This window comes from Myotis nattereri (assembly GCF_964212035.1).
Source record: "Myotis nattereri genome assembly, chromosome: 9".
Lineage (NCBI taxonomy): Eukaryota > Metazoa > Chordata > Mammalia > Chiroptera > Vespertilionidae > Myotis > Myotis nattereri.
This window is the reverse complement of record NC_138084.1, coordinates 68,920,022-68,934,673: the sequence shown is the minus strand read 5'-3', so window position 1 is coordinate 68,934,673 and position 14,652 is coordinate 68,920,022. Positions and strand designations below refer to the sequence as shown.

At 44.4% G+C, this 14,652-nt stretch overlaps 1 pseudogene across 1 annotated transcript; it reads left to right on the top strand.

The window, feature by feature from the left end:
* Positions 1-1,124: 1,124 nt before the first annotated feature.
* Positions 1,125-14,050, top strand: LOC308525562 (mitochondrial inner membrane protease subunit 1-like; annotated as a pseudogene). Its single transcript has 2 exons — positions 1,125-1,172; positions 13,225-14,050. The product of its transcript is annotated as a mitochondrial inner membrane protease subunit 1-like (transcript).
* The last annotated feature ends 602 nt before the right edge of the window (positions 14,051-14,652 follow it).

Sequence of the window (14,652 nt, the reverse complement as noted above, 5' to 3'; positions counted from 1 at the left end):
TTCACCAGAAAGTCACTGGAGAGTTTATGAAAAGGTTTAAGTAAAAGCAGACATAACTGGAAACCAGAAAGCAGCAGACTGAAGGGCTGGGGCCAAGGAAAAGGAGGCATAGCACATTCACCTTTACGGAGCAGGACCTGTAATCACCATGGTAAAAACGAGAGCATCCAAATGCAAGATTCCAGTCATCGAGTCACACCTAACATGAACATTTATTTCAGAGTTGCGCATACCATCTACAGTATATATATAAAAGCCTAAGCGACCGCAACACCAGAATGACCGGAACAGCTGGAATGACCGGAACGACCAGTCACTATGATGCGCACTGACCACCAGGGGCAGATGCTCAATGCAGGAACTGCCCCCTGGTGACCAGTGTGCTCCCACAGCCAACCTCCCCTGGTCCCTCCCAGTGGGCCAGTCAACCTCCTTCAGTCCCTCCCCCCGTCTGGCAGGCCCTATCCAGCAGTCAGCAGCCAGCACGAAGGCCCTGGCCAAATGGAAGGCCCCAATCAGCCCTGATCACCAGCCAGGCCTAAGGACCCACACATGCACAAATTTCGTGCACCAGGCCTCTAGTATTTATATAATTGTGATGCAGAACAAGTATCTTAATGATGCTTTATTGGCTGTGGCAAATGCTTACTTGCAGCTTGTTTTGTTGCCATTTATTGAAATATCAGTAAAATTCTCTCCCACAGATATTAAGTTTTATAATCAACTAGAGGCACAATGCACAAATTCATGCACCTTGAAAGGAACTGTGGGCTGTGAGGCTGTGGTAGGCACAGGGGCAGGTCTCAGCCCATACTCCGGGGTCCCTGCCTGGCCCCTTCCACCATGGCCTCCGGTCCCCTGTCTGCTGGCAGCCCCAAACCCACCGCCGCTCCCACATGCTGACAGCACTCGCCCCACTTGCACCCACTGATGATGCAGAATGATTGGGGACGGCACCAGCAGTGGGTGCAAGTGGGGCCGGCGCCATCAGCACATAAGAGTGGTGGCTGCTGCCCCAATTGCCCCTCAGTAGCAAGGGGAGGTGGAGAAGCCCTCAGGGGCTATCAGGGCTGGCAGCCGCCACTCCCACCCACTGATGGTGCTGAGCAATCTGGACCGGCACCATGTACCGGCAGCAGGTGCGAGTGGCAGCTCTGGTGCCAGCTGTGGATGTGAGCAGGGATGGCACTGGCAGTGGGTGCAAGTGGCAGCTCTGGCACCGGCAGCAGGTACAAGCACTGGGCAGGACCGCGGCATGTGGGAGTAAAGAATTTTCAGTAACCACCAGAGGCTTGCCCCAATGACAGCGACGGATGCCCTGCCTTGGTCTGGTGCCCCCACTCACCTGCTCCACCATCCCACCGCGGCCAACCCCGCCATGTTTCTTACATGCCCCCTGGTGGTCAGCACATGTCATAGTGACCAGTTGTTCAGTTGTTCAGTTGTTCGGTTGTTCTGCCGTTCAGTCTATTTACATATTAGCCTTTTATTATATAAGACTAGAGACCCGGTGCACAAAAATTTGTGCATTCGGGGGGCGTCCCTCAGCCTGGCCTGTGCCCTCTCGCAGTCTGGGACACCTCAGGGAATGACCACCTGCTGGCTTAGGCCGGCTCCCCCAGGGGATTGGGCCTAAGCTGGCAGTCAAACATCCCTCTGGGAGCCCGGCAGCCCTTGGGGGATGTCCACTTGCCAGTAGGGAGCAGGCCTAGTTGCAGTCAGACATCCTTAGCGCTGCTGAGGAGGCAGGAGAGGCTCCCACCACCACTGCTATATTGGCAGTCGTCAGCCTGGCTTGTGGCTGAGCAGAGCTCCCCCAGTGGGAGCGCACTGATCACCAGGGGGGAGCTCCTGCCTTGAGCGTCTGCCCCCTGGTGGTCAGTGTGTGTCATAGTGACCAGTGATTCCCAGTTGCTCTGATGTTAGGGTCAATTTGCATATTACCCTTTTATTATATAGGATAGAGGCCTGGTGCATGGGTGGGGCCGGCTGGTTTGCCCTGAAGGGTGTCCCAGATCAGGGTGGGGGTCCCTCTGAGGTGCCTGGCCAGCCTGGGTGAGGGGCTGAGGGCCGTTTTCAGGCTGGCCACAGCCCCTTCAGGGTGGGGGTCCCCACTGGGGTGCCTGGCCAGCCTGGGTGAGGGGCTGATGGATGTTTGCAGGTTGACCACAGCCCCTTCAGTGTAGGGGACCCCCCTGCTGGGGTGCCTGGCCACCCTGGGTGAGGGGCTGATGGTTGTTTGCAGGCTTGCCAAGCCTCCCAGCAAGGACCCTCACCCCATAAGGGTGTGACCAGCCTGGGGGATGGGCTGATGGCTGTTTGCAGGCTGGCCACAGCCCCTTCAGGGTAGGGGTTCTCCCAGGGTGCCTGCCCCGCCTTGGTGAGGGGCTGATGGTTGTTTGCAGGCTGGCCACAGTCCCCAGCCACCCAAGTTCCTACTGGAGGCTGGCTGGAAGCAGGTATCTGGGATTTATTTAGCTTCTATCATTAGCTTGGCTTCCTCCATCACCGGGGCAACCAAGCCTCCTGCTTGCTGCAGCTCCGTGGCTGCCAGCCTCCATCTTGATTGGGTTAATTTGTGTATAGTCGCTCTGATTGGCTGGTGGGCATGGCTTGGGTGTAGCAAAGGTATTGTCAATTAGCATCTTTGCCTTCTTTAATAAACTTTTCCTTCAAATTTTCATATTCTTAGCAGACTCATTTATGTGCCCTGTGAGATCTAAGAATTGATTTTAGGTGATATAGTGACTATGTTCATTCTCCCAAAGCACATTCTTCCTAAGAGTTTGAAAGCATTCATCTGCATTGATCCTAGTTATGCAGTGGGGTTAAGCCACAATAAAGCCTCGTGCCTGCCAACCCCATGCCAATTCCTGTGAAGCATTCTCCAGTTCCTCACATCTTTACTCAAATACAATAAATTTCATCCATACATTCCATGAGTCAGTCGGCCAACACTTGAGCAAATGTCAACTATGAATCACATCTGGGAATCAAATGATATATATCACTATGAAGATGAGTAACACTATGGAGTTTATAGTCCAAGTGGAGAGGCGGATATGAAAGCAAGCAGGAATAGTAAAGAGTTACAGCAGCTATGATGGTGGCAAGTATAATTTATAGAGGAAAGGGTTGGAGTGTGAGGTGATAGGATGGCGAGAAGAGCTTCCTGACTTGAATTGTATCTTAAAAACTGAGTAAAGGGAGGTTGGAGTGGGAAGAGTAATGGAAAGAGAGACCCAGAGGCATGAAACAGCATGGCTTGGGGAACGTGTAGCCATTAGGCATCTGGCAGATTATTAGGCATGAGGTGAGAAGTGAGGCTGGAGAGGCAAGCTGAGACCAGATCGTGGAGTTTCTTGTGTGCTGTGCTGAGCAGTTTGGTAATGTGGTGTCTCGGTAGTGTTTTGAGGAGGGTGTGACTTGTTGAGAGACATGTATTTGAGAGTTCACTCTAGCCGTTGCCTACAGCTTAAATTAGAAATATTGGGGCTAGATACATTTTATTCATTTATTCAAACATTTTAAAGTACTTTTTAAGTGCCAGATAATGTCCTAAATTCTACAAATACAGCAATGAGCCAAGGGGTCAAGATCTCTGCTCTCACAGCATCCTGGCAGAGACAGATAGATAATAACCAGGCAAGTGACTAGAAAAGCAAGAAAAATAGAAAATAGTGTTAAGTACAGTGCCAAAATGAAAATAAGATGGCATAAGAGAGTCCAATGGCTACTTGTAGCTAAAAAGGACCTCTCTGAGCAAAATCTGAATGACAAGAAAAATCAGTGACTCTATGATTGGGGATAGAGCACTATCATTATCACACCTAAACATTTAATAATTCCTTAAGATCATCAGATGTCCACTCAGCATTTAACCTTCCCAATATATTTTCCAGAAGTTTGAATGAAGACTCAGATAAGCTCCATCTACTGCAGTTGATTATTGTGCTCTCTAAGTCTCTTCCAGTCTATAGATTCCCTTTTCAACTTCCTTTTCCCCCAGCCTCTTTTCTGTTGAAATTGAACAATGGGCCAGGAACTATGCTAGATGCTTAATGGATACCTCCCTATTTATTCATCACCAGGACCGCTCACAAGTAGATATTATAGTTACCTAGATACAAGATCAGGAAATGAAGGCTTAGAAAAATGAATACACTGCAGTGGCAGATCTAGTTTAAGTCTGCAGACCTCCTTGACTCCAAAGGCCATGTTCTTTCTGCCAGCTACGGCCTCCCGAGTCACTGTGTACTTGACCTCCAAAGCCCACGAGGACCTGTGTCTAATTTTGAAATGCTATCCAAGCATCCCAGAAATCAGGGTTTCTATAATGGATGCAGGAAAGAACATCAAACCTTGTAACCACTGAGAAGTTTTGAAATGCTTGGCACCTGTATCAGTCCCACAAAAGCAACAGCAATTGCCTGAACAGCAGCTGGGAGACCATTCCCTCAGCCCTGGCTGCAGGTATCAGCTTTTAGCCTTTCACGGAGGAGAGGGAAAAGAAGAGGTTGCTGTGAGTGATCAGGCAGTGCCACAAGGAGACAGAGATCCAACATGGCAGCACTCATATTTGCATCCTTGTCCTCAAGCTTTGCAGTGTGGCCCCTACTGAACAATAACCCTGAAATAATGAAAGACTCCATTTTTCTTTAAAAAAAAAAAATGAATGCCTTAAAAACCTTATAACAAAACAAGTCTAAAGCAGTTGCAGTGTCTCAGACAATATTTTGATTAGGGATTGCATTCTTGGTCAAAAAGCCATCTCAGAAAAAAAATAAAGACCAGTCCAACAATATATCAAAAAACAAAAATACAGCTAAAGTTTGCAATTAATTAAAATAATAAAATAATATTCCAAGGCTATAAATGAGCATAAATTTGCTTTTTGTATCAATGTTTAAAGCTGTCCCAATTTACTATAATTGCATGTAGAGCTTACAAACAATATAATCCTACTGAATCTCACCATTATGATTGTTACACTTGGATTCAATCTCCCAGACCTGGGTCTATCATTTGCATGTTACTTTTTTAGATATATGGTAAAAGCTAACTGCATGCCTAAGTAAAAAGTTGATTATAATTCTGTTTTCATTCAAAGCACATTTAATGAGCCCATCTTGGCAGGCAGGTCCAGTGTTAGATGCTAGATACTAGAGATTTAATAATTAATAAAAGGTCATGGCCATCAAGTGGCTCAGCCATATAGAGAACCCACATGAAAAGGAAGAAAAACAATATAGTGCAGTTAGTGCTGAGTGTACAGGAAAACTTCACAGAAGACACCATATATGAACTGATGATTGAAGAATGATGAGGATGGTGATGATGATGATAGTGGTGGTGATAGCAGCTATCTTTACTGTGCCATCTATAATAATAAAAGAGTAATATGCTAATTAGACCAGACGTCCTTCCAGACAAAGCCAGGGCCAGAGCAAAGCTCAGGTCCCAGGTGCCGGAGGGAAGCCAGTGCCAGCAGCCGGGGGAAGGAAGGCCTACTCCTGCATGAATTTTCATGCATTGGGCCTCTAGTCTATATATATAAAAGCCTAATATGCTAAGTGTCCAATGACTGGTCTCTATGACGTGCACTGACCTCCAGGGGGTAGACACTCTGACCGGTAGGTTAGCTTGCTGCTGGGGTCCAACCGATTGAGACTGGGTGAGATGGGCCAGACACACCCTGGAACCCTCCCACAGTCCCTCCCTGGCCCTGATGGGTCCCCATCAGGACTGGGGGACATGGGCTGAACATTTTCTGGAGCCAACCTCCTGTGGTCCCTCCCCCGCCTCTAAAATATTTCTTCTAATTAATTTCCTTTCAATGTGTACAAATTTGTGCACCAGGACTCTAGTGTTTATATATTATCTCATTGCATTCTCACAACAGTCCATCAAGACCAGCTTTACCCACATTTACCAAGGAAATAACTGAGATCTAGGAAGTTAGGAATTCTACCTAATGTTGCACAAGAGGTAAATAGAATCAAAACCACCTACCAAAACTTCTGGTTAACCCAAAATTTGTGGTTCCAACAATAGCTTTCTATACTAATACTCAGCCTCCCTGCCCAAGGGTTTGTCAGGTGGACTGGTGGAGGGAAGACAGCCCAGGCAAAGGGCTTGTTGTTTATGAAGGCTTTGAAGTAAGGGACAGCAGTCCCATTTACATAAGGTGAGACTGGTGGAGAGTAGAAAACTATTATAGTTTCTGCTAAAAGCTTTTTGTGTTACAGAGAGATACACTAAACTAGATCTTACGCCTTGCAACCTGACTCAAACTGAGAATCATAGGGAAAAAATAAAGCGGGCCCCAAACACTAAACATGCAAAAAAGATAATTCTGGGAAAAGTGTTGGGTAGGAATTGGAGTAGATGATTAACAGAGTTTATTTATAGTGAAGTTGAAAACTAAATATATTAACTTTCTATCTTCTAAACTGCAAGCAACTGTCGTGGGCACTGCAGAGGAGGAGGTGAAGAAGGCATGAAGCCTCCCTCACCAAAGGCATCGTCTGGAGGAGGAGATTGACACCTCAACATGTACCAATCAGGTGTGCACTGCCCGCAGACAGCAGCACAGGTGCAGGGCAGGCCTGTACTCATGCCCGCAGGTGATTCACGCTGGGGCACAGGGGGTTGCCTCCAGCAGTTCTTTAGCACAATGCAAAAACTGCACTGGGGTTTGAATTTAGAAGTTACTGAATTAAAAATTAGATTCATAAGGAGATTGAGTAATCAGAATAACAGCAGACAAAAGCCAGTGGGAGATGATTTTTCAGAATTTAATATACTTTCTCTTTCATTAAGCCTCAGATGACTGCTCTGTGGGGCCTATTGTGCCACAATTATAATATTTCAACTGTATGTCCACTGAGAATCTACCTTTACATGATATGACAGATAATATTGAAAAATATGTTTGCTTTGGAAAAAGAAAAAGAAGAAAAAGAGCATTAAACCTTGGAATTATTTAAAGATTTTCATTTAAAAAAAATAAAGATTTTCCTTTTTTAAATTTTCTTAAACTAAAAGCCACCTGTCAGGGTCTTGATTTCCAAGTGGAGAACCTAGAGGATGAAATAATTGTTAAAAATATAATATTAATTAAAGCAAATGAATTATCTGACAAAATAAACCAGAAAATGAATCAACATCAAGGGCACAAAAGGCAAATGAGCACCGCAAGGGCAGGCTGCTGGCTGCAGGCTCCAGAGTGGCACTTCAAATGGAAGATAGGCCTCTGTCTCTCCCCGAGAAAGCCTGTGTGCATATCAGCGGGTAAGAGAGGTGCGCATGGAGGGAGGCCAGCTGCAATGGGCCATGAGAAATGGAACCAAATTTTCTCCAGGTCTTCCAATTCAGTGATTGTCCCCTTCTAGCCTCCTCTCCCTGTCTGGGGCCCTGGTAACTGGCACTCCCAGCGTTCATTCTGTAACGTCCCAGTATAAAGTGGGGCTGCAGCGATGTAAACATAAGACGATGTGGAGGTTCCTTCCCATAGTAGCTCATAAGAACACGTTACTCTTACAAAGATTTGGCAATGATGATCAACTATATAAAAGCAGCAATGACAAAAAAAAAAAAAAGAGTGGCAAATTAGAGTAAATCCCCGTGGTTTGATTCACACGTGTGACTAAGCAGTCCTTCATCCATCCAAACGCATCACTCCAGGAATGTTCTCATCTCATCCTACACCCTCAGATTTGCCTTGTCTATGAGTTGGGTGGTTTCCAGCACATACAAGCATAGTTTCATCTTCATCACCTCATCTTATAAAAAATGTCCTCTCTGGACTCTACTTCCCCCTTCAGCTACTGCCCATTTCTCTGCTCTCCTCTGCAGCAAAACTCCTTGAAAGATTTGACTATTCAGGATTCACTGTTTTCTCCTCCAATTATCTGTCACCACATTCTAATCAGACTTTTGCCACCACCCCTGCCCCCACCACCCCAAACTGCCTCTCCAAGGTCATTAATCTCCATGTTGCTGAGTTCAATGGTCAAAGCTCAATCCTCCTCCCACTTGATGCATCAGCGACATTGGATACAGTTGATAACATTCAACTTCTTGGAAACGCTTTCTTCACTTGGCATGCAGAGCTACACACTGGCTGCCTCCTTTCCTGGCTTATCCTCTTCCCCAAGCCCAGCACTTGGTTCTTGGGCCTCTCCTATTTCTCCACGCGGTCTCTTGGGATCTCGTGGCTTTAAATACTATCTATGTGTTGCTGACTGCCAGACTATACTTCCACACTGGACCTCTCCCCTGAAATCTTGGCTCATCCGTCCAACCATCTACTCAGCAATTCCATTTGAGATGCTGTTTAGACAAACAGTATCTCAAAATGAATGTCCTCATGACTGAACTCCTGATCTTCCTGCCATCCTCAAATGTAGATCACTTTCCATCTCAGTCAATACCATCCATCCTTTCACTAGTTCAAACCCAAAATCTCAGAATTAGTGTCCGATTTCCTCAGATGTGTTTCCTTTACCCAAATATAGAGGCCCTAGTAAAATGCCATGGGTTTTCTGAGGAAGGACCCAGTGCTACAAGCACCATAAACCTTCCTCCTAGCCTCCCCCAAGGAGATGTGTTCATTTACCCGGGTGACTGTGCACTACAGAGCTGTAAACACCCAAAATTTGGGGGGATTACTGAAAACTGGCTCTGGGTTGACACTCATTACTGAGAACCCAAAATGCCACTGTGGTTTGCCAGGCTGAATAAGGACCTCTGTAATTTTGGCCTAAGTCTCTCATAAGCCCAGGGGTCCAGAGACCCATTCTGGGACAAATATCATTAGAAAACTTTTATAAAAAATAAGATATGAACCTTGATTTTATAGTGGCTTATTTTAAGTATTGCTTTCATTGGATACATTTTCTGTTTTTGTTTATGCTTGTGTTCAGGGTAGTTGGCCATGTTTATGTTTTGATATGGACCCTCTGCTGCAGTTAATCTTAGGAGAAAAGTGTCTGTAGATATTAAGTTTATTTATAAACATTTCAACCAGGTCTGCCAGTCTTGAAAGGTGATGATCTCACCGCCATGTGCCCTGGCCCTTGAGCCAACGTGAGCCCAACAAGAGGATCCCGGGGCCACTGAGGCAGAGAGCGGCACGGAGGGCCACTGGGGACCTCTCTGAAGGTATGTTCTGTCACTGCTGATGCAGCACAGCCCCAGGTTGGTCCTTCCAACACGGACCTCCAGTGGAGGTTTCTATTCTGACTCCTGAATAGAAGGCTTTGACCCTCATGCTGCAGCCTCCCCTCCCAGTGCTTTACACCAGTCGGATAATGAGGGCTCAGCATCCTGACGGGGGACCTGGAGACTCTCTGTCCCCTCCGCTGCCCAACCCCTAGATTCAGTCCTGGTATTTGGTAAACTTCCATCTCTCTTTAGTTTCAACAAGTATTTTTTGAGCACACTATAAACAAGACCCTGTTCTGGTTTTCTTTGGGGGGGACACATTTTTCCAAGATTTCCCTCAGGTCTGGTGAGTGAACCAAAGCTCTAGGACTTTGACTTCTAAAGGCTTCGCATTCAGAGACTGTCTGCAATAGTCCTTAGGCAGTGCTGATCCATGGCCTGGTTTCCATCAGGCTGAGGCAAAAATTAGAGATACGTGCAATAGAGTGATTTTCCAGTGAAGCTAAATCCATTCCATTCAGAATGTTGTTCTTTGTCCTGATACATACTTCCTCTTTTTAGTTTAAAAGTGGCCTTTCTTTAATGAAATAACTAGAGGCCCATTGCATGAAGAGATCCATGCAATAGGCCTCCCTTCCCCTGGCTGCCGGTGCCAGTTTTCCTCCGGCACCCGGGACCCAGGCGTTAGCTCCGGACAGAGCCTTCAGTCTTCACTCCTCCGCTTCGCCCTTATGTATGCAAATTAACCGCCATCTTTGTTGGGTTAATTTGCATACTCTCCTGATTGGCTGGTGAGTATAGCGGAGGGATGGTTAATTTACATGTTTGTCTGTTATTAGGTAAGATAGTAGATGGCAGGGTTGGTTCTTTTCAATGTAATTACTTAAAAAATAAAATGTTGACAAACCTATGGCCCCCAAATAAATTAATGGAGATATGGCTACATGATGTGTTACTCTGTTAATTCAAGTATGTGGGGACCCCCATTCTCTGTGGTTTCCTTTCTGCAGCTCCAGGGATTATCCATGATGAAAGATAAAATACAATGCTTCTGCAGTCACCTCCCACTCTTTGCAAACGTATTTTGACCAGCAATGCAATTGGTCTGGTCATTCAAGGAGCAGATTTACTTTGGAGGGATGTGGCTGCATAATACAGAGTCCTGTCCCAGGAGGCCAGAACATGCTGCCTTGCAAAGTTTTGCTGAGCCTGGTGATTCTCAGCCCTCCTAACCCTGACGGAGTCTGTCCCCACATTGCCAACTGATGTCATGAGCCTGAATACTTGGTCCCCCGCATATTCTACTGGGAAAACTCATCAGAATGTCATTCTAAAAGAAAAATTCTCAGATACACATATAGCAAATGACACAAAGTGGCCCTGAATCTGTCTTCAAAATTCAAAAGAAAAAAAAGAATGAATAATGGAGGTTTTAATTTTACCAATGTCAACCCAAAAATAGACCAGTATTATCTTCATTTACATTATGCTTCTATCATCCAAAATTTTCAAGTGATTTCTGATGTTGTCATCCCCATTTAGGGATTAAAATTGTAGGCAGTGCACTATGAATCCAGGTTGTTTGGAAGTTGGGCTCGTTTGACATGCCACTTCACTTCTTCCCACCACAGTAGACAGCATGGGGTAAGGAATTTTGGTCTGTCTGACAGCAAAGATCAGAGTTGGAATCTTGACTGAAAATTACTTATTATCTGTGTTACTTTCAGCAAGTTTTAACTTCTCTAAATCTCAGTTTCATCCTTTGTAAGATGAATATTGTAAGAACAACAGCTCATGGTTTTCATGTGTCTGGCGATAACTACTCAAGGAAGCTAGTCCTGCTTTTTAAAAATCAAATTAGACTTCAGATTTTCATTTCAAATTAACTTACATAAGATACTTTTTTTCTATTTGTATTATTAAAAAAAAAAAAAGTTGGGAGGAAGAGTCTTAATGTGTTTACAAATAAACCTGGAATGAAAAGGGTGTTGTGCTAAATGTTTTGCCTACTCATCATGCCAAATATGCACAGATATGAACCCCAAGTGGTTTCAGCTTTAATTTCACACCGCTGTTGCTTTAACCAGTGTCCTTAGCACTGTGCTTCAGTGCTGAGTCATGACTGACTCAGAGGTTTATAAATACGGTTGCTTGAATCACTTGAAGTTTTCTTCAGTGGTCCCTACTTCCTGCTCTAAGTTTCTGTTAGATCTGACCATGCAAAGAGAATGATATGTGGCAAGTTCACTTACCACACTAGTGGGGCTGCTATGTCTCTATGATATACATAATACATTTATAAGAAGGAACATTCTAAAAATAAGCTTAATGTATGCTCATTCAATTCACTAAATAACTGATGTAACTTGAAGACTGTAAGCTACAGTCATCAGTTTCCTCTAACAGCTTACTAAATGTCAGAAAGAACTGAAATGTTCTAAACTAAGACACCACTCCTAATTCCTTAAAGATAAATTAGAATGCACACATTTTTATAGAAAAAAATGTGGGTGGGGGTGGAAGAAGAAATTAAATGGGTCAAATAAATCGTGACAGAAGTAGACTGTGTTGAGCACACAATGCAATATATAGATAGTGTATTATAAAGTGCACACTTGAAATTTATATAATACTAGCGGCTCGGTGCACGAATTCATGCACCAGTGGGGTCCCTTGGCCTGGCCTGTGGGGATTGGGCTGAAACTGGCTCCCTGATATCCCCCGAGGGGTCCCAGATTGGGAGAGGATGCAGGCCAGGCCGAGGGTCCCCACTGGTACACGATCAGGGCAGGGGAAGGATGTGGGAGGTTGGTCAGCCAAGGAGGGATTGTGGGAAGGCTCCAGGGCATGTCTGGCCCATCTCACTCAGTCCTAATTGGCCAGACCCCAGCAGCAAGCTAACCTATCGTCAGAGCGTCTGCCCCCTGGTTGTCAGTGCACATAATAGCAAGTGGTTGAGCAGCCTTAGCATATCATTAGCATATTACACTTTGATTGGTTGAACAGCCTACCAGTTGACTGGACACTTATAATATTAAGCTTCAATTATATAGGATTATCATCCAATGTTACCCCAATAAATTTGATTTACATTTTTTATTTAATGCTTTAAAAAGATAATGTAAATATATAATTCAAAATCTACATGTCATTTGGTCGCAATGGTTGAATAATACTCAAGAAGACAGCTAAAGTGCCAAGTTGAAAGCAGGTGAAATGTGACTGCTGGTACATGAAATCGTTTCAGCAAGGGAGTTAGTGAAGGATCAGGGAGTGAGGAATCTTGTATAAAAAAGCCTAGTATGCTAAGTGTCCAACCATTCGTTTGACCATTTGACCAGTCGCTATGACACGCACTGACCACTGGAAAGCAGACGCTCCAACCAGTATGCTAGCTTGCTGCTGGGGTCCAGCAGTCCCTCCCTGGCCAGCCAACCTCCCATGGTCCCTTCCTAGCCCCGATCATGCCTGGCCTGCGCCTTCTCACAATACAGGACCCCTTGGGGGATGTTGGAAAGCTGGTTTTGGCCCAATCCCTACAGGCCAGGCCAAGGGACCCCACCAGTGCACGAATCTGTGCACTGGGCCTCTAGTTATTGATATAATGCACAAGTCAACATTGTTAGGGTCAACTCATCATCTGTGCTAACAATAAATGCAATAGCAAAGATAACCCAAAAATATCTTATATTTGCTCTTGTATTATAACATATTATTGTTTGAAATAGATTTATCTTCCCACCATATTTAAGATTTGGGTATTCATTCCTGATGGATGGAGGGAGATACCCAGTAGCACCCTCAAGGGCACAGGGAAGTCAGAGAGATAATACTTTTCCAGAGATATTTACAAAATAAATTGTGTCAGTAAGTGAGTAGGAGGTGAGGTCTGGGATGCTAAGAGCATGAAGGGAGGCCAATCACAATATTTGATTGCTCTGCAGGCCATCAGCCAGCCTTCAGGGGGCCCAGGGATAATCAGGGTTGCAAACTCCCTACTGGCTGCATTTACTCTCCTTTCCCTCAGGCAAATACCCACCCTTAGCACTATTGTAGGTAGAGCATGTGAGTGACAGGCCTCAAAAAAGTAGCGCCTCTTCTGAGAGCCAGAGCCAGAGAGTCCTGGGTGCGAGCCTCCTGGGTTTCTTTGGGGCCAGAGAAACCCTGAAGCCAGAAGTCACCGATATATGCTTTGACACATGCTTTGGATGCTTTTTTTCTGGAAGCCCTGCAACTACCCTCAAAACTGAATGCACTAGTATGGTAGAACAGAATTATGGCCAATGGTGGCAGAGTCTACACAGAACTCTGCTTCATGGTGTTCTGGGGAAAACCTTTCAACTATTGGCTATTCTAGTCAATAGGATGTATGTGCTTTTGGATACATTTGTAACATTGTCTATTATGTGTTCTGGACCATTAATGGAGCCTGAAATCAAAATTCAGATAGCATTGTCTTTGCAGAAAATCTTAGTCAACATTTTTAGAGTGTCCAAAGATGTGACATTGTCATTGCAAAAAGCCCAAGTGATCCAAAATCAAATATTTGTAAAAGATTAAATGGTTTGGAAAGAGACAAAATCCTTATCTATATAGCCCATCAGATTTCTTTAAAAGTCATATTATATGCCAACAGATCATATTTGGTTAGAAAGTAACAACTTACAGAATTCTACAATTCCAGGTACTGTGGACCTATTCCACATGGCCTAATAAGAGGACATACTTCTTTGAGATTTGGCCTCAGAATGATTTTGAATTTCTACATGACAACCCTAATGGCCACAGATTTTCTGATTATTATTATTTTAATTTAATTATTGTCTTCTATTCAGGAGACTGTATTATTGCTACTAAAACCATGTATTTACCAAAAAAATAATTACTATTCATTAAAAAAGGAGCACCTACAATTTGGTGGATAAGTCCAAAGAAAGTTAATGTAGATTAATTGAAAAATGAATGAGCTAAGCCACATGCTGAGAGTGACCCAAAGAAAGACCCAATTTGCAAAGTAATCCTTCCAATTCTTAAGAAGAAGATGAACTACAATTTATTAAAATTTCTCTGTAATATTAAATTCTAGGGAAGGAACAACTAGTTTCAAATCTGAAGCTGAGGGTCCTTAAGACTTTGATTAAATTTAGTTTAAAACCCTATCTCTGCACATCATCTCTCTCTTTCTCTCTCTCTCTCTCTCTCCCCCCTGCAATATATATATATATATATATATATATATATATCCCTCAGAGACATAGCCTTAACCCCAAGAATCAATGAACACTCAAGTCAGCACAAGACCTCCAGGAGGAAGAGAGAGGGAGGAAGGGAGGGAGGTAATGAATGCTGAGCAGCCAAATAACTTTAACTGTCACACTTCCCAACTGGTGCTAGTGAACAAATTCAGTAAGATGGAGGTGACTTCTATCAGCCTTGAGGCTAATCAGAAAGCATACACATGAATAAGAAGTTTCAGTACTATTG